The following is an 18,829-nucleotide window of genomic DNA, read 5'->3' as shown; positions in this document are numbered from 1 at the left end:
AAATCTGTGCTTGCACATCCATGCTAGGACAGAGTAGTTAGTAGGAAACCACCACTCTTATGAAGCACACACAGGACAGCCAGTAAAGTATGACATCATCTGTTCAAAATCAATAGAGAGCTGCTGAGACAGAGGAAGCTGGAGAGAGGAAACAAACTTCAAGAGGAGATCTGACTTGTGCAGCCACTTTTATCCTGAGTTTGTGCAACATAATTTCTAGAAGCCTTGAGAGAAAAAACTATGTAGTTAGAAAGAACAAAGAATGGAGACCTTGAGGAAATATAAGACTCCTAGTTAAAACTATAGAGGGACAATGGAAATAAGAGGCAGACTTGGTCTCATCAAACATACAGACCAGCCTTGACTGCACACAGTCCCCGAGTGGACTAAAGTGACCGCATCCTCCTTTATCAGACTCACCTGGAGAAAAGCAAACTCTCTCTAAAGAAAGATAACATTTGAAAGTTTTTGTATGTAATGCCCAGCATGCAATTAAAACTTACTCATTATGCAGAAGAATGAAAACAGACCCCTATCTCTCACCATACCAACTCAAAATCAACTCAAAATGGATTAAAAGCTAACATGTAAGGCCTGAAACTATACAACTGCTAGAAGAAAACATGGGAAAATAGCTTAGACATTGGTCTGGGCAAAAAAATTATGGCTAATTTTTCAAAAGGCAACCAAATAGGCAACCTAAAAAAATAGGCAAATGGGACTATATTACATTTAAAAAGCTTCTGCACAGCAAAGGAAACCATCAACAGAGTGAAGAAACAATCTATGAAATGGGAGAAAATATTTGTAAACTATTCATCCAACAAGGAAGTAATATACAAAATATACAAGGAACTCAAACAACTCAACTGCAAGAAAACAAATAATCCCATTACGAAGTGGGCAAAGGACATGCTTAGACATTTCTCAAAAGAAGGCATACAAATGGTCAACAGATATATGAGAAAATACTCAACATCAACAACTATCAGGGGACTGGAAATCAAAACCTCAAGAAGATATCTTCTTACCCAATTAGCATGGTTTTTATCAAAAAGACAAAAAAATGCTGGAAAGAATACAGAGAAAAAGGAACTATTTACACACTGTTGGTGGGAATGTAAATTATCACAGTCATTTTTTAATGGATATTTCTAAAAGAAAAAAAGCCTAAAAATAGAACGACTATACAATCCAGCAATCCCACTAATGGGTATCTAAACATCTATGTTTATTGCAGCACTGTTCACAATAGCCAAGATACGGAATCAAGCTAAGTGTCCATCAATGAATGAATGAAAAAAGGCAATGTGGCAGATATACACAATAGAATACTATTCACTTTTAAAAAAGAATGAAATCCTGTCATTTGCAGCAACATAGACTGAACTGGAAATCATTATGTTAAGTGAAATAATCCAGTCACTGAAAGACAGACAGACACATGTTCTTGTCATGTCATCACAGAAAGACACATGTACTTATTCAAATGTGTAGCTAAAAAAGTTGATCTCATGGAAATGTGTGGCTAAAAAAAGTTGATCTTATGATGGATATTGGAGGCTGGAAATGGAGGATGAGGAATGAAGTGAGGCTGGTTAATGTAAAAACATTCAGTTAGATAGAAGGGAGAAGTTTTAGTGTTAGCTCAATAGGGTGACTACCATTAATAATAATTTATTGTATAATTCAAAATAGCTAAAAGAGAAGATTTGAAATGTTTTCAACACAAAGAAATAAGTGTTTAAGGTGATGTATATCCTAATTACACTGATTTGATCACTACACATTGTATGCATGTATTAAAATACCACACATACCTATAAATATATATAATTATTACATATCAATTAAAAAGAAAAAATACAGCACCATTACAAGCAAGGATTTTCCCCTAAGGGGGAAAAGAGCGCACTAATTATACAAAAAGGCAGAAGGACAGAACGAAAACAAAAGAAAAAAGAGATAATAAAAATAAGCCTCTGTTTGATCCAACTATCAATGTGAACTACCAATGGCCTTTAAATAGTATCAGAAGCAAACTTTACAAATAGAGGAAAATCTTTAAACAATAAATTAAAAGATGCACATTTTCATCAGTTAAGTAGAATTTATTTTTAAGTTGAAATTCTAAAATCTAAAAAATATAATAATATTTGAAGATAAGAAATAACTAAAGTGTTTTTACAGCAGATTAGACACGCAGAAAACAGGATTTGAGAATCAGAAGATGGTTCATTAGAAATGATGAATTGAGACACAGAGAAAAACACAATAAATGATGCAAAAAGAATATTAGAGATATATAGGACACAGCTAAAAGTGTAATATAGGTTTATTGTGAGTCCCAGAAGGAAAGGAGAGGATGACTATTAGGTTTTGAATGTTCAACTTTATTAATTTCGTTCTGAATGCTCAAACAAGATATCTGCATGAGAGAAGTAGTTAGTATTGTGTTATGTAATACGTGCATGCCTTTCTTCACACAGGTCCTTACCTTGGGTAAGTGCCGTAGCCAGATGTGAAAAACACATTCCTTTACAGAGACAACAATAAGACTGGCAGCTGATTTCTCAGTTGATGAGCCAGCAGACAACATAATGATATCCTAAAACTTGTCAGGGAATATCTCATCTGGGAAATAGATGTCTTATAAAAATATCCTGCACAATGAATGTGAAAAAAATGTATTTTTAGACAAACAAAATTGAGAAAACTAAATTTGACCTTAAAGAACTATCAAGGAGAATATTTTATGCATATGGAATATAACTCCAGGTTAAAAGAAGAAATTTCAGAAGTTAAGGATGAGGAATATAATGGGTAAATGTGTGAGTAAATTTAAATAAAAATTAACTAAATATTTACTTATAAGGCAATAATAGCAATCTTTATGAGACTTAAAATTATGCCAAATTAGTGTTTTTTTCTTCTCTTCAGTTGACAAATAATAATTGTATGTATTTATGTTATACTACATGATGTTTTGCAACATATATGTACCTTATGGAATGACTGAATAGAAGTAATTAACATATGCATTACCTCACATATTTACTGGGCTGGATCATAGCTCACAGCAGCCTTAACCTCCTGTGCTCAAAAGATCCTCCCACCTCAACCTCCTGAGGAGCTTGAATTACAGGTGCAAGCCACTGCATCTGGCTCCCTAACAATGTGTGCGTGTGTGTGTGTGTGTGTGTGTGTGTGTGTGTGTGTGTGGTGACAACACTTAAAATCTATTCTCTTAGCAATTTTCAAGCTTAAAATATATTGTTACTATGGCCACTTTGTTGTACAATAGATCTCTTGTATTTATTGCTCCTGTGTAACTGAAATTTTGTATCTTTAACCAACATCTTCCCAATCCCCACCTCACGTTGTAGCTCCTGGTAACCACCACTCTACTCTCTGCCTCTGTGAGTTTGACTTCTTACATTCCACACATAAGTGAGATTATAGTGTGTGTATTTCTGTAATTGGCTCATTTCACTTAGCAGAAAGTCATACAGGTTTATTTATCTTGTTGCAAATGATGGGATATCCTTTTTTTGTAAGGGTTCCATTGTGTACATGTAGCACATTTTCTTAATCCATACATTTGCTGATGGACCCATAGGTTGATTCCATATTTTGTCTATTGTGAATAATGCTGCAATAAACATGTGAGTGCAAATATCTTTCTGATGTTCTGTTTTTGTTTTTCTGGGGGGTATACACCCAAAAGTGCGATTGCTGGGTCATATAGTAGTTCTATTTTTAATTTTCTGAGAAACTTCTTTACTGTTTTCCATAATAGCCCTACTAATATACATGCCCAACAATAGTGTGAAAGAGTTCACTTTTCTTCATATCCTCACCAACCTTTATCTTTTTTTTATAGTAACCATTTAAAAGCTGCTAGGTGAAACCTCATTGTGGTTTTAATTTGCACTTCCCTGATGATTAGTAATGTTGATCAATTTTTCATATACCTGTTGGCTATTCGTATGTCTTCTTTTGAGAATTCTCTTTTCAGGTTCCTTGCTCAATTTTTAATTGTGTTATTTGTTTTCTTGCTATTGAGTTCTGTGAGATCCTTATAGATTTTGAATATGACCCCCTCATTATATGTATGGTTTGCACATATTTTCTCTTGTGCTGGAGGTTGTCTCTTCATTCTGTTCACTGTTACCTTTGCTGTGAAGAAGCTTTTTAGTTTGGTGTAATCCCATTTGTCTACTTTTGCTTTTGAGGTTAGAACCCAAAAAATTATTGCCCAGACCAATGTCGTAGAACTTTTCTACTAGACTTTTTCCTAATAGTTTTAGAGTGTCCAATCTTACATAAGTCTATATTAAGTTAATTTTTGTATACAGTGTAAGAAAAATATGTGGCATTTACATGCATAATATCAATTAAGTAAAAGTTAGGAGGAAATTAATGCCATTAACATGTTCTAAAGTTGTGACATTATTTGAGAAGTAATAACATAATTTTATGTTACATGATATAATCCTACTCCCTGTGGTAATTATGAATAGATGAGTAAAAGAAAATATGACAAGTTAATACAAGGAGAAAATGCAAAAAAAAAAATCTGATTAATCCATAAAAGACAATAACAGAGTGGAAAAGAAACATAAACAATGAGTAAAATAAAAACCAATTCATTATATGGCAAATTTTAACTAATTCCTATGCATATATACTTACACTAAGTATATAAATGTTCTAAGTAATTTAATTAAAGACAAACATTGTCGGACTGGATATAGCTGCTAGTGTTAATTATCTGCCCATATCAATCAGCTTTTATTGTTTCTTTCATAATGATCCAGTCTCTATTCTCCTACCCCTGTGCACGTTTGGCTGGAGGCCTTCTTTGGCTATAGCATCCTACTCTACACCTGTGTGCCTCCCAGGAATAACCTTCAACCAACGACTCCTCAGAGTTAGAAAATGAACAGCCTAAACACTTCATTTTTTGGAGTGTGGAAATTATCTCTGAGGTGTGCCTTCTGTGCTGTCTGTCATTGACCCTGGTCAGATTAAGCTCAAATTACCAACAGAGGCTTCCTCTCCTTCCCTATCTAATTTGCCAACTAAAATGTAGTGAAGCATGTCAGTGAAGCATAAGATCATCACTGAATAAACTCTGTATATCAAAATCCTCGTCTCATGGTCTTCTCAGGAAGCCCAAACTATGTAATGCCATAAAAATATTAAATATTTAACTCAATGATACATGTGTGAGACAGGCTTTAAATAAAAAATAAAGTTTAAAACTAAAATGATGGAAAACAATAAAAATACTTTTCGAAAGCTTATGTCACTATTCTAATAAAACATGTGCTTAAAGGTAAAAAGACTTTCTAGAGATGAAGACTATTCTAAATTATAAAGGAAAATAAAGCTATACTTTTCTAAATAGCTATACTATTCTAAATCTCTATAACATAGCTTCAGATAAGTAGATATAATACTTCTAAATCTACATAATATAGTTTCAAAATAAATAAAGCAAAAATTAGGGAATTCAAGGGAGCAGGGACAAGTATGTGATCATTTTGGGAGATTTTAATATGTCTTAAAATAATCGAGAAAATAAGTGAACAGGAAGACTGATCTTCATTGATAGAGAAAATCTGAGTAACACAGTGAAGAAATTGATGCATCAAGAAATTATGTAACATAACTATGAATATACAATTAAGAGACTTCACCTCATTTATCTATATAGAACAATTTAACGATTACAGAATTTGTCTTTAGATCTACATACTGAATATTAACGAAATGACCATATGCTGGACTATAAAGAAAGCCTCAATAACTATCAAACGATAGACTTCATCAGAGTATATTCGCTAAGTAGGAAGAAGCCAGGCATTAATAACAAAAATAAAACTATAAAAATAGGAAACTTGTTAAATAGTAAACAACACATTTCTAATTAATTTATAAATCACAACAATAATCTATGACACATAACAGAAGCTAGAAATATTTTCAACTGAATTATAATTATAGCAAAACATCAAAATTTGTTGCACACAACTAAAGCAACACTTTAGTGAAAAATTTGTGGTATTAAATGCATATATTGTGAAAAAAGAAAGGCTGAAAATAAATAATATAAATGCTCATATCAAAAAGTAAGCTAAAAAACCATCAAACCTAACACAAAGTAGAAAAGAATACTAGTAAAGATAAGAACACAGTTTTGAGAATATAAAACAAGCATATTTTAGAGAATATAAAACAAGCATCACAAAAGCCAAATGTTGATTATTTGGAATAATTAGTAACAGTTGTAAATTTCTAGCAAAATTGATTTTTAAAAATGAGACAGGAAACTATCAATACAAGGATTGAAAAAGCAAATATCACTGCAGACCTACAGATATTTGGAAAGATAATAAAAGAACATTATGATAGACTGCAATTTTATGCTATGATAAAAACATAATTGATCAAAACTAACAGAAGGAGAAATAAAAATTTGAATGCTCCTATTGTCAACTATTCTTACAATCCTTTCCTCAAAAGAACTTGAGCCCTACATGGCCTGACCAGTGAATTCTTTTAAATATTAAAGGAAGAAATAGCATTGACCACACACAAATTCCACAGATAAGAATGAAAATAGGAACACATTTGTAAACTTTGTACGAGGTCAGCATATCCCTGAAAAGGACAAGAAAGGAAAATTTACAAATCAAAGCCTTCCATGAGCATTGATATAAATATCCTCAACTGATCAGCAAATTAATCTCTACAATATATTAAATGATACGATCTATTGACTAAACAGGTTCTTTCCTCTAAAGCAAGGGTGATTTAAAATAAGAAAATCAATAACAGCTCATCTCATAAACAGAAAAAAGAAAGAGGAGAAATCATGTAATAATCTCAGAATCATGCGATGAAATTCAATACCCAATCATAAGAAAAATCTATTGGAATCTATTAGAATTCCCAAAGGGAGTTCATCACAGCACCTACAGTGGAAGATTATGGGGCAACCTGAAAAGCACAAGAAATGAAATAGAAAACAAAATAGATGCTTTCATTAAAGCTTTATCAAAACTTGTGTTCTTATGCGTCAACTGTGAGGCAACACAGAAAGCAAACTCCTTAAATCAATAAAGACTATAGATAAAACCTTCAGGCTAGCCTATGTTGCACTAAAGTATAATTATGAAAATAGTACAAAGAAATATATTTCAGCTTCACCAATTCCTTTGTGTTGCCTCGCAGTTGATGCATAAGAACACAAGTTTCAATATAGCTTTAATGAAAGCTTCTATTTTGTTTTCTATTTCAATTCTTATGTTTATCATGTTGCCCCATAATCTTCCACAGCAGGTGCTGTGATGACCTCCCTTTGGGAATGGAAGACTTTCTCCCACAGGTGCCTGGAGTTCTTCTAGCAGAATACCCTCAGTCATTCACTCCACAGGGACGGCCCAGCTAAGGAGAGTTGTGGCAGCCATGGCCAGGCCCAGGCCCCTTCTGGTGTGGTCACATCCAACCACTAACCAACCTGGGTATGTAAACTCCCACCCTTTCACCCCAACTAGGGATGATCTTGAGAGTCTTCCTACTCTCAGAACTCCCAGGGCACTGGCTGAGGCCTCCACTGAGCTTAACTTGACAGCACACCTTCTTCCTCTGCCCAGCTGTCCTTCCCACTTTCCTTTCCTTGGCCTTTTTTCAAGAGCACACCCTGAGAGCCTCCCATAAGTCAGCCCCCTTGCAGTCAGCTTCCTAAGGTCCCAGACAGTTGCATCTTCATGGATTTATTTTTTTAATGGTTGTTTAATAATCCATAGAATTTAAACATCATAAATATCTAATCTTCATTTTATATATGTATAATTATTTTCTTCTGTAACACCGAAACACCATTTTATTGGGTGTTAATTTAATATTCTTTGAATTATTTTCTTAAAGTGCATAGCCAAGAGTAAAATAACTAGGTCACAATTTGTGTGTGCGTGTATATATATATAAAATACAAATTATACTACCATATTCTATATGTGAGTTATATATATTCATAAGCATACAGTGTTGTCATTCTGTAGCATGTGATTTTGCCAGCTGGTAACACACATCAATCACTCTACTCGTACAACAGCTTTCCCAGTACATCACATAATTAGGCATGATTTTATTTGACAATTAAGAGATATAAAATAGAACCTCACCCTTCCTTTAGTTTGAAATTCTATTCACTAGCAATTTTAAAAATTACTTCTTTTTTCTATAATTAACATAATTTTTAGCAAAGTAATGGAATTAAAAGAAATGTTATATGAGTGTTATACCTAATTGTTTTCACTACTTTTTTCTAAACAGCTCATAAATCCCTGGTTTTTATACAGCTGTTCTCCTAGGAATCAAGGATATAGAACCCAATAATTAAAGTAGACATGTTTGATAGAGTTAATTCATTTTTCATCCAAATTGCTATTATTATTCTGACACAATAAATATGCCATTAATTAAAAATAACTGCTATAGAAATACATAGAATTTAAAGCATATGAATCTCAGTTCTAGCACTTTTTAGTAATTTAAGCTTTCATAATCTTATTTACTTATCGGTATAAATGTGGACACAAATGCCCACCTTGTAGCGTAGATATGACGACTACGTGTGTAAAGCTGCTGGAGTAGTATCTGCTCTGTAAAAGAGCTCCCATGTTCTGCACTGTAGAAAAAAAGAGAAGATTCTGGCCCATATTTCAGGGCATAAATGAAAGAAAACTAGCCTATAGTAGGAGAAAGCAAATATAGGATGGTCCTGGACAGAGCCTTCCAGAGCAGCAGTCTGAATGAGAGATAATAAACATATCTAGGAAAAACATGTATACTCATGTTTTGTAAGAAGATCTCAACTTCTGACAAGGACTTCCTGAAAATGGTCCTCTGCAGGCATGGACTTCAGGTAACTGGTTATATATGTTTGCCTGTATCTCCTACAGGGCTGCTATAAATAAGACTCAGCAAAGTCCAGGCACTGATGACATGAAGGAAAGAATGGAGTTGCTATGGATCCTAGCCAGGTCTGAAACCCTGACATTCCAAGCAGACTCAAGGGCATAAAGGCAAATGACAGTAGAAGACTCTGCTACAGTACGACTTTCCTGTATGATCACCTACATGGTGATGCGGTAGCCCCTTGGGTGCAGATAGCAGCTCACTCTTAAAGACATTTGGTTATGATTTATTGGAAGAAAGGTGTAGCAACTAGATTTACATAGAAGTTCTAGTCACAGAATACCTGGGCGAACTTGAAGGCTTTTTCATCATTTGGGCTTATAATGTCATATCAAAGAGAATATTTAAAAGTGAATAATCCAAATACAATTTACTTGAGTAATATTTGTTGAATGCCTACTCCATGGTAAGAAACCACTTAGAAAATAAGGATATAAAACCAAATTAGACAAGAGACTGCCCTCAAAGAGGTCAAGTGATCACTCTACCTTAAACAAAATTTATGAAAATGCATTTTTAAGTAATAATATTTTAAATTATCGAATAAATGGCTACTTGTTAGAGACTAGACCAAAATATTGCCCATAAATTTATAAAATATTTTCCTCTGTTCAGGTCCTTTGCCTACTTTTTAATAGGGTCGTTTGTTATTTTTCTTGTAAATTTGTTTGAGTTCCTGGTGGATTCTGGATATTACACCTTTGTCAGATGAATACATTGCAAAAATTTTCTCCCTATCTGTAGGTTGCCTATCACCTTGATGATACTCAAAAGAAGACATTTGTGCAGCCAACAAACATATGAAAGAAAGCTCAACATCACTGATCACTAAAGAAATGCAAATGAAATCCTCAATGAGATACCATCTCATGCCAGTCAGAATGGCCAACATTGAAAGTCAAGAAACAGCAGATGCTGGCCAGGTTGTGGAAAAATAAGAATGCCTTTACACTGTTGGTGGGAATGTATGTTAGTTCAACCATTACAGAAGATGATATGGTGATTCCTCAAAGATCTAGAGCCAGAAATACCATTTGACCCAGCAATCAATACATCCACATGTGTTCATTATAGCACTATTCACAATAGCAAGGACATGGAATCAACCCAAAGGCCCATCAATGATAGACTGGATAAAGAAAATGTGGTACATATATACCATGGAATACTATGCAGTCATAAAAAGGAATGAGATCATGTCCTTTGCAGGGACACAGATGGAGCTGGATGCCATTATCCTCAGCAAACTAATGCAGGAAGACAAAGCCAAACACCACATATTCTCACTTATAAGTGGGAGCTTAACAATGAGATCATATGGACACAAGGAGGGGAACAATATACACTGGGGCCGGTGTGGGGCTGGTATGGGGGGAGGGAGAGTATTAGGAAAAACAACTAATACGTGCAGGGCTTAATACCTAGGTGATGGGTGGATAGGTGCAGCAAACCACCACGGCCCACAGATATCTATGTAATAAACTTGCACACCCTACACATCTACCCCAGACCTAAAAATAGAATTAAAAATTAAAAAAATTTCCTCTGAATCAGATATTTACCTACCTTTATATTGCCTTATGTTATCCATTCATTAAACTCAGTAAATATTTATTGAGAAGCTATGAGCATATAGCAATGAACTACAGAGAAACAATTCCGGCGTGTGGGTATGTGGGCTTGAGAATGAGAAAGACTGGGGACATTTTGTAGCTTGGACATTGGGAATTGCAGTAGTAATAAGGGGTTGAACAGATGGGAGAAAGGAAAGAGTAGAACTTGCAGGGAATAGAACAAACTGGGGAGAAAAAGACTGTTAAAATCAATAGGACCTACTCATGGAAGGATTAGCCTTAAAGTGAAAGGAGATATCTTCCACAGAGACCAGTGGAAAAGAGACAAAGGTGAGCATAGATATTTGGAGCTGTCATAAGTGGATTCTGAGAGTGTCTGTTCCCCTCAGTCTCAACTATGGTCCTGGCACAAATTAGATGTTCAGTAGACACCTGCAGAATAAATAAGAGATAAATTTCAAAACAAAATCTCCACGTAGAATGCTCTTACAACAGTGACACTATAAAAGTATGTAAAAGATTAGCAAAATTCTCAATGTAAGATGAATGTATATGTCAGTCAGTTTGTGATAATGATTCATAAAGGACAAAGTCTGTGAAAAATACAAAGGAAAGTAAACAATGAAGTTTCAATTTGCTTCTTACTCATAAAACTCCCAGAAATTGTATGTCACTATAATTAATCCCTAACAATTCTGAAAATGCATGAATGCTAAATACTTCAGTTATTCTTAAACTGTGACAGGCCGTTTATTTGGAATGCTGTATTTCAGTCTCAGTTCTGTTCAAATCTCAATAAGAAAAAACCCATGCAGTCATTGCCTAGGTGGAAGACAGGATCGTATTCAAGTGATTTGTACATAGCAGGGACACATGTTTGAAATTGCTAGCTTTTCCTAGCACCTGTGGGTAGTCATTGCATGTCAAACTGAGCAAGCTGATGTCCAATTCAATTCTGCTAGACGAGGTGGAACCCAAGTTAATGTGGGCTGCGGGCCCAGCCAACTCATTTACCTGTGGTCACTGGGTGGAGGGCTGCATGCAAAAATGATAAATGATGTTGTGTCACTTTGCCCTTGGGAACACACAGGTGAGGACATACAGAGGTGTGGTTCGACTCCCAGCTCCTACTCCACACTTAACTAATGACATTGGGCAAATCATTAAATCATTAAGACTTTCCAAGCCTCCATTTTCCTTTTTGTAAAATAAAGATTAATGGAGCCTCTTGCAAGACTAATAAAAGTATTAGAAATAATATATTTAAAGCATTCATATGCAGCATGGAATGTGGTGTAATTTTATAAATCATAGGCACCATTAGTAGAAGTAGCAGCATTAACAGCCTAATTCTTCTCAACCCATGATGAAGCTGATATCAAGATTGATTCTTAGCAATTTTAGCTGCCCCTTTTTAAGGAAGATTCTTGCTCTGTCACCAATATAAATTCTGTGGTCAACTCTTATTTTGAATTAGAAGTTTTTATATTTATAATTTAAAGTTACAAACACACTGTGAAATATGTCACAATGTCTTCCCTAAGTGTCACATTGCTTTCTGTGGAACCTAGATACACCACGTACTCTAGGACAACAATGTAATTGCTTGCATAATTTTTTGAAGAGTGCTTTCAGCCTTGCTTCTATGTGACTTTAAGAAATTACTGCTGGTTAATAATTCAGTCCCTGCTTAAGCACCTGATTCATAATTTAGGAACAGGTTGATAAAATAAATATTCACTTGAGACAGGAATTAGGTATTCCCATGTGCAACAAGCATTGGTGTGAAAAGCATTGATGTGAACACGGTTGCCCTCCCAAATTATCTCACTTTGTAATAATGGCCCAGACCAGGAGCAGAGGCTCACGCCTGTAATCCCAGCACTCTGGGAGGCTGAGGCAGGTGGATGACCTGAGGTCAGGAGTTCCAGACCAGTCTTGCCAACATGGGGAAATCCCGTCTCTACTAAAAATACAAAAATTAGCTGGGAGTGGTGTCAGGTGCCTGTAATCCCAGCTACTCCGGAGGCTGAGGCAGGAGAATCGCTTGAACCCAGGAGGAGGTTGTACTGAGCCAAAGTCGTACCATTGCACTCCAGCCTGGGTGACAGAAGCAAAGCTCCATCTCAAGAGAAAGAAAGAAAGAGAGAAAGAAATAAAGAAAGTAAGGAAGAAAGGAAGAAAGAAAGAAAAAGAAAGAAAGAAAGGCTCAGAATTCAGAAGAGAGAATATCAATCATGCTTTATTTCAGAGAAAACTTAATAATACAAAAAAAAGTTTGCATCAACAATTTCTCTCAAGGAATCTTCAAAGTTAAAAAAGATTAGCTATTTTCCTCAGCATCACATTTATGCCTTTAAAAACATCTACATGTTCTAATATTCTAAAAGTTAAGTTACTTGTATTAGGCCATTCTTGCATTGCTATAAAGAAATACCTGAGATTGAGTAATTTATACAGAAAAGAGGATTGCTTGGCTCAGGGTTCTGCAGGCTGTACAGGAAGCATAGTTATTCTGCCTCCGGGGAGGCTTCTGGGTCGGGACACAGATCAAAAATATATCTTTACTCATTCTTATTTAGTTACTGAAGCTAACAGAAACTTATTTATTAAACTAAATTTATTAAATGCACTTTTCCTATTTGTATGGCACAAATGGCTGTGTGTCTGAAACCAGGTCAAGGCAAAGTATCCATGACTATTAGGGATGGTGATAATGACAATGATAAAGATAACAATTATAATGGCAGCAATGAAAAGCACTAAAAGATCTAGTTTTTAAAGTTATTTTATAGTTAACCTCTCTCAGCATTCTGCTTTTCAGCATTGGCATTCCAGAAACTAGAAGAATCTTACTCTAAATATAAGAATATCACTGTTGCAAAGAATATAGCATGTGATGCTCTCTTGAATGAAGAAAAGTCAATGATATTTCCTTTGGAGATTTCCACTGGAAAATTTTTGGATAGCTTGTCAGTCCTTACCAACAATAACTGTCCCTCTCTCAGTCCATAGGAAATTTACATAATATCTGACTAGATTTGACCCCATTGGCAAAGGAAAGGTCTCTCCCTGGGAATTTGAAGTTATAACTAAGAGAGTCCAGACTCAAGTTTGAGTGGATCACTAGAATGTGACAACAGGAGTGCCAGCATGGCCAGCTGCTGCGTGCCCACAGTATGGTGGACACTGCAAACAGACACAGAAAGTAGGCAGGAGAGACAGGGGAAGCACACCGGGAGGCCTTAACTCCTGTGGCTTCCTGCTTCTAGCCCTTACCTACCATCTGGCTGCATTGACTAAGACACCAGTACTTTTACAATGAAGTCTCCATTTTTGATTTTGCTGGTTTAAACAGGCTCTCATTATTTAAATTGAGAGGAGATCTAATCAAGATGGAAGACAGGCACTATTAGAGCACAGAAGGACTGAAGTTAATTTTGCTAAAAGAATGGTCTAGGGTTAAAAATTGGGCAAAACTTTGAAATATATGATTAGATGTCAATGGGCTTATACACAAATATTCCAAGGGTGATAATAGAGTATTAAAAGGCAGAAATGGGAGAAAGTGTGGGTGTTTGATAGAAGTGATTACTGTCGTGTGAAAGATTTATTATGTGTATTGGAGACAGAATGAGAGAAAATGAGAAAAATAGCTTTTGGGTTCAAATAACAAAAGATCTTAAACGCATTCATAAAATATTAACAGTTTATTTTGTTATCAATGGAGGTCCACCAAAGTCTGTGACCATGGGCAGAAAACAAAAAAGGATAAATCTCATTTTCAAAACTTTGTACAAATTACTTACAGTCATCCTTCAGTATCTGCAGGGGATTGGTTCCTGGATCCCCGCAGTTACCGAACTCTGTACATATTCAAGTTCCGCCGTCCGCGCTGCCGAACCAGCAGGTGAGATAGTTCTTCCCTCCACATCCAAGATTTCACATCCCACTAATACTGTGTGTTCATTTCAGCCGCATATAAGTGGACCCAGCCATTCACACCTGTGTAGTTCAAGGGTCAACTGTGCTACCAACTTTCACATTATTTCCAGCTTCTTTTTTTTCTAACACTTAAAACAATAGGCCATAGGCCAGGCGTGGTGGCTCATGCCTGTAATCCCAGCACTTTGGGAGGCCGAGGTGGGTGGATCACGAGGCCCGGAGATCGACACCATCCTGACTAACACGGTGAAACACCGTCTCTACTAAAAATATAAAAAATTAGCCGGGCGTGGTGGCGGGCGCCTGTAGTCCCAGACTCGGGAGGCTGAGGCAGGAGAATGGCGTGAACCCGGGAGGCAGAGCTTTCAGTGAGCCGAGATCGTGCCACTGTACTCCAGCCTGGGCGACAGAGCGAGACTCCGTCTCACAAAAAAAAAAAAAAAAAAGAAAGAAAGAAAGAAAAAAAAAGAAATAAAATAAAAAGTAAATAAAACAAAATCCATCTCTGTGACTTGGATCTTGGAAACTTGAATATGACTATTTTGGAAATGCATGTTTGGACATGGATGTTATGACCATCATTTTATGATTATCTGCCTATGATAACAAGGTGTCTATTCAATACTAAGATTGTGTTGATTCAGCTTATTTACACTATATAGCAGATGACAAACTGCATCTCAGATCAAAAAAGTGACCTGTCCAAGACCTCTTAGCAGGAAAGGCTTAGAGCACAGATACAAATAGGAGTTTATAACCACAGCCAGAAGCCATAGAAAAGTCTTCATAGAGGAGCTGGGATTTGATTTATGTCTTTTTTTTTAAATTATACTTTAAGTTCTAGGGTACATGTGCACAACGTGCAGGTTTGTTACATATGTATACATGTGCCATGTTGGTGTGCTGCACCCATTAACTCGTCATTTACATTAGGTATATCTCCTAATGCTATCCTTCACCCCTCCCCCCACCCCACGACAGGCCCCAGTGTGTGGTGCTCCCCATCCTGTGTCCAAGTGTTCTCATTGTTCAATTCCCACCTATGAGTGAGAACATGCGGTGTTTGGTTTTCTGTCCTTGCGATAGTTTGCTCAGAATGATGGTTTCCAGCTTCATCCATGTCTCTGCAAAGGACATGAAATCATCATTTTTTATGGCTGCATAGTATTCCATGGTGTATATATGCCACATTTTCTTAATCCAGTCTATCACTGATGGACATTTGGGTTGGTTCCAAGTCTTTACTATTGTGAATAGTGCCACAATAAACATACATGTGCATGTGTCTTTATAGCAGTATGACTTATAATCCTTTGGGTATATACCCAGTAATGGGATGGCTGGGTCAAATGGTATTTCTAGTTCTAGATCCCTGAGGAATCGCCACATTGTCTTCCACAATGGTTGAACTAGTTTGCAGTCCCACCAACAGTGTAAACATGTACCTATTTCTCCACATCCTTTCCAGTGCCTGTTGTTTCCTGACTTTGTAATGATCGCCATTCTGATTGGTGTGAGATGGTATGTCATTGTTGTTTTGATTTGCATTTCTCTGATGGCCAGTGATGATGAGCATTTTTTCATGTGTCTGTTGGCTACATAAACGTCTTCTTTTGAGAAATGTCTATTCATATCCTTTGCCCACTTTGTGATGGGGTTGTTTGATTTTTTTCTTGTGAATTTATTTAAGTTCTTTGTAGATTCTGGATATTAGCCCTTTGTCAGATGGGTAGATTGCAAAAATTTTCTCCCATTCTATAGGTTACCTGTTCACTCTGATGTTAGTTTCTTTTGCTGTGCAGAAGCTCTTTCGTTTAATTCGATCCCATTTCTCAATTTTGGCTTTTGTTGTCATTGCTTCTGGTGTTTTAGACATGAAGTCCTCGCCCATGTCTATGTCCTGAATGGTATTGCCTAGGTTTTCTTCTAGAGTTTTTATGGCTTTAGGTCTGACATTTAAGCCTTTAATCCAACTTGAATTAATTTTTGTATAAGGTGTAAGGAAGGAATCTAGTTTCAGCTTTCTGCATATGGGTAGCCAGTTTTCCCAGCACCATTTATTAAATAGGGAATCATTTCCCCAATTCTTGTTTTTGTCAGGTTTGTCAAAGATCAGAAGGTTGTAGATGTGTGGTATTATTTCTGAAGGCTCTGTTCTATTCCATTGGTCTATATCTCTGTTTTGGTACCAATACCATGGTGTTTTTGTTACTGTAGCCTTGTAGTATAGTTTGAAGTCAGGTAGCATGATGCCTCCAGCTTTGTTATTTTGGCTTAGGATTGTCTTGGCAATGTGGGCTGTTTTTTGGTTCCATATGAACTTTAAAGTAGTTTTTTTCCAATTCTGTGAAGAAAGTCATTGGTAGCTTGATGGGGATGGTATTGAATCTATAAATTACCTTGGGCAGTATGACCATTTTCACGATATTGATTCTTCCTATCCATGAGCATGGAATGTTCTTCCATTTGTTTTTGTCCTCTTTTATTTCATTGAGCAGTGGTTTGTAATTCTCCTTGAAAAGGTCCTTCACATCCTTTGTATGTTGGATTCCTAGGTATTTTATTCTCTTTGAAGCAATTGTGAATGGGAGTTCACTCATGATTTGGCTCTCTGTTTGTCTATTATTGGTGTATAGAAATGCTTGTGATTTTTGCACATTGATTTTGTATCCTGAGACTTTGCTGAAGTTGACTATCAGCTTAAGGAGATTTTGGGCTGAGACTATGGGGTTTTCTAAATATACAATCATGTCATCTGCAAACAGGGAAATTTGACTTCCTCTTTTCCTAATTGAATACCCTTTATTTCTTTGTCTTGCCTGATTGCCCTGGCCAGAACTTCCAACACTATGTTGAATAGGAGTGGTGAGAGAGGGCATCCTATGGATAAATTCCTGGACACATACACCCTCCCAAGACTAAACCAGGAAGAAGTTGAATCTCTGAATAGACAAATAACAGGCTCTGAAATTGAGGCAATCATTAACAGCCTACCAACCAAAAAAAGTCCAGGACCAGACAGATTCACAGCCGAATTCTGCCAGAGGTTCAAAGAGGAGCTGGTACCATTCCTTCTGAAACTATTCCAATCAATAGAAAAAGAGGGAATCCTCCCTAACTCATTTTATGAGGCCAGGATCATCCTGATACCAAAGCCTGGCAGAGACACAACAAAAAAAGAGAATTTTAGACCAATATCCCTGATGAATATCAATGCAAAAATCCTCAGTAAAATACTGGCAAACCAAATCCAGCAGCACTTCAAAAAGCTTATCCACTATGATCAAGTGGGCTTTATCCCTGGGATGCAAGACTGGTTCTACATATGCAAATCAATAAATGTAATCCATCATATAAACAGAACCAAAGACAAAAACCACATGATTATCTCAACAGATGCAGAAAAGGCCTTCAACAAAATTCAACAGCCCTTCATGCTAAAAACTCTCAATAAATTAGGTATTGATGAGATGTATCTCAAAATAATAAGAGCTATTTATGACAAACCCTCAGCCAATATCATACTCAATGGGCAAAATCTGGAAGCATTCCCTTTGAAAACTGATTTATGTCTTAAAGAAAATAGATAATTACTCAAGTTGAGGGTAGGAGGCAGGTCCATGTGGATGGCTGGGATGGACATGAGAAGCTCTGGGTCCTCACCCATCTTGGTTACTTACAAGCTGTGTGGACTGGGCAGAACCCAGAGGAACCATCTGAGCCTGATTTCTTTTATAAAAAATTGAATGTATTCTTTCTGTTTATGTCATAGGGCACTTGAAGGCATGAAATGTCATACATAAAACACAACAAACATGCAATGGCAAAAGTTTCACAATAGGATCACACAGGCAAACATATTGAACAATAAATCGTCTCTGTTTTTCATGAAATAAATGTAGGGAGTAAAGAGAATAAAGAATGAAAAATAGGGTGGTGCCAGCACACGCTGGTGTGAAACCCAGGGGAGGATGATCCACATCTTGCTCATGGTTAGTGCCTGGACAGAGCCCTGAGAGGGAAGCTTTTAAGCCAGAGCCCCTCCTTATGCTCAGCTGCTCTTTGCATCTTTGACAGTGACATAGTTCCTACCCAGCATTGGGCTCCAGTTATTTCTTTGGTGCAGTATAAATCTTCTCCTGAGTTATATTATTAGCACTTAGATCCTACTTCAGTGTATTTAATTCCCTCCAGATCAGCGAATTTGTAAATATACCTTAGCACAATGCTGGGGCATGCACAGTGTTAACAAGTATAAATTTGAGATTAGTAGGTTTTACATGTGGCTTGTGGAATCAGAATCATGGTATCATCATATT

At 36.3% G+C, this 18,829-nt stretch overlaps 1 long non-coding RNA gene across 6 annotated transcripts in view; it reads right to left on the bottom strand.

Annotated features, from left to right (window-relative positions):
* Nucleotides 1–18,829, bottom strand: part of LOC104007596 (uncharacterized) — a 69,495-nt gene that overhangs the window by 20,595 nt on the left and 30,071 nt on the right. For 2 of the 6 annotated variants that reach the window (XR_010159541.1, XR_008536718.2), the window contains one exon: nucleotides 2,498–2,663. The exons of the other annotated variants lie outside the window; for them this stretch is intronic. This is a non-coding gene — a long non-coding RNA (uncharacterized LOC104007596). The remainder of the gene's footprint in view (nucleotides 1–2,497; nucleotides 2,664–18,829) is intronic. 6 annotated transcript variants of the gene reach the window in all.

The sequence above is a fragment of the Pan troglodytes genome, chromosome 7 (genome assembly GCF_028858775.2).
Source record: "Pan troglodytes isolate AG18354 chromosome 7, NHGRI_mPanTro3-v2.0_pri, whole genome shotgun sequence".
Classification (NCBI taxonomy): domain Eukaryota; kingdom Metazoa; phylum Chordata; class Mammalia; order Primates; family Hominidae; genus Pan; species Pan troglodytes.
This window is presented reverse-complemented; position numbering and strand designations above follow the sequence as displayed.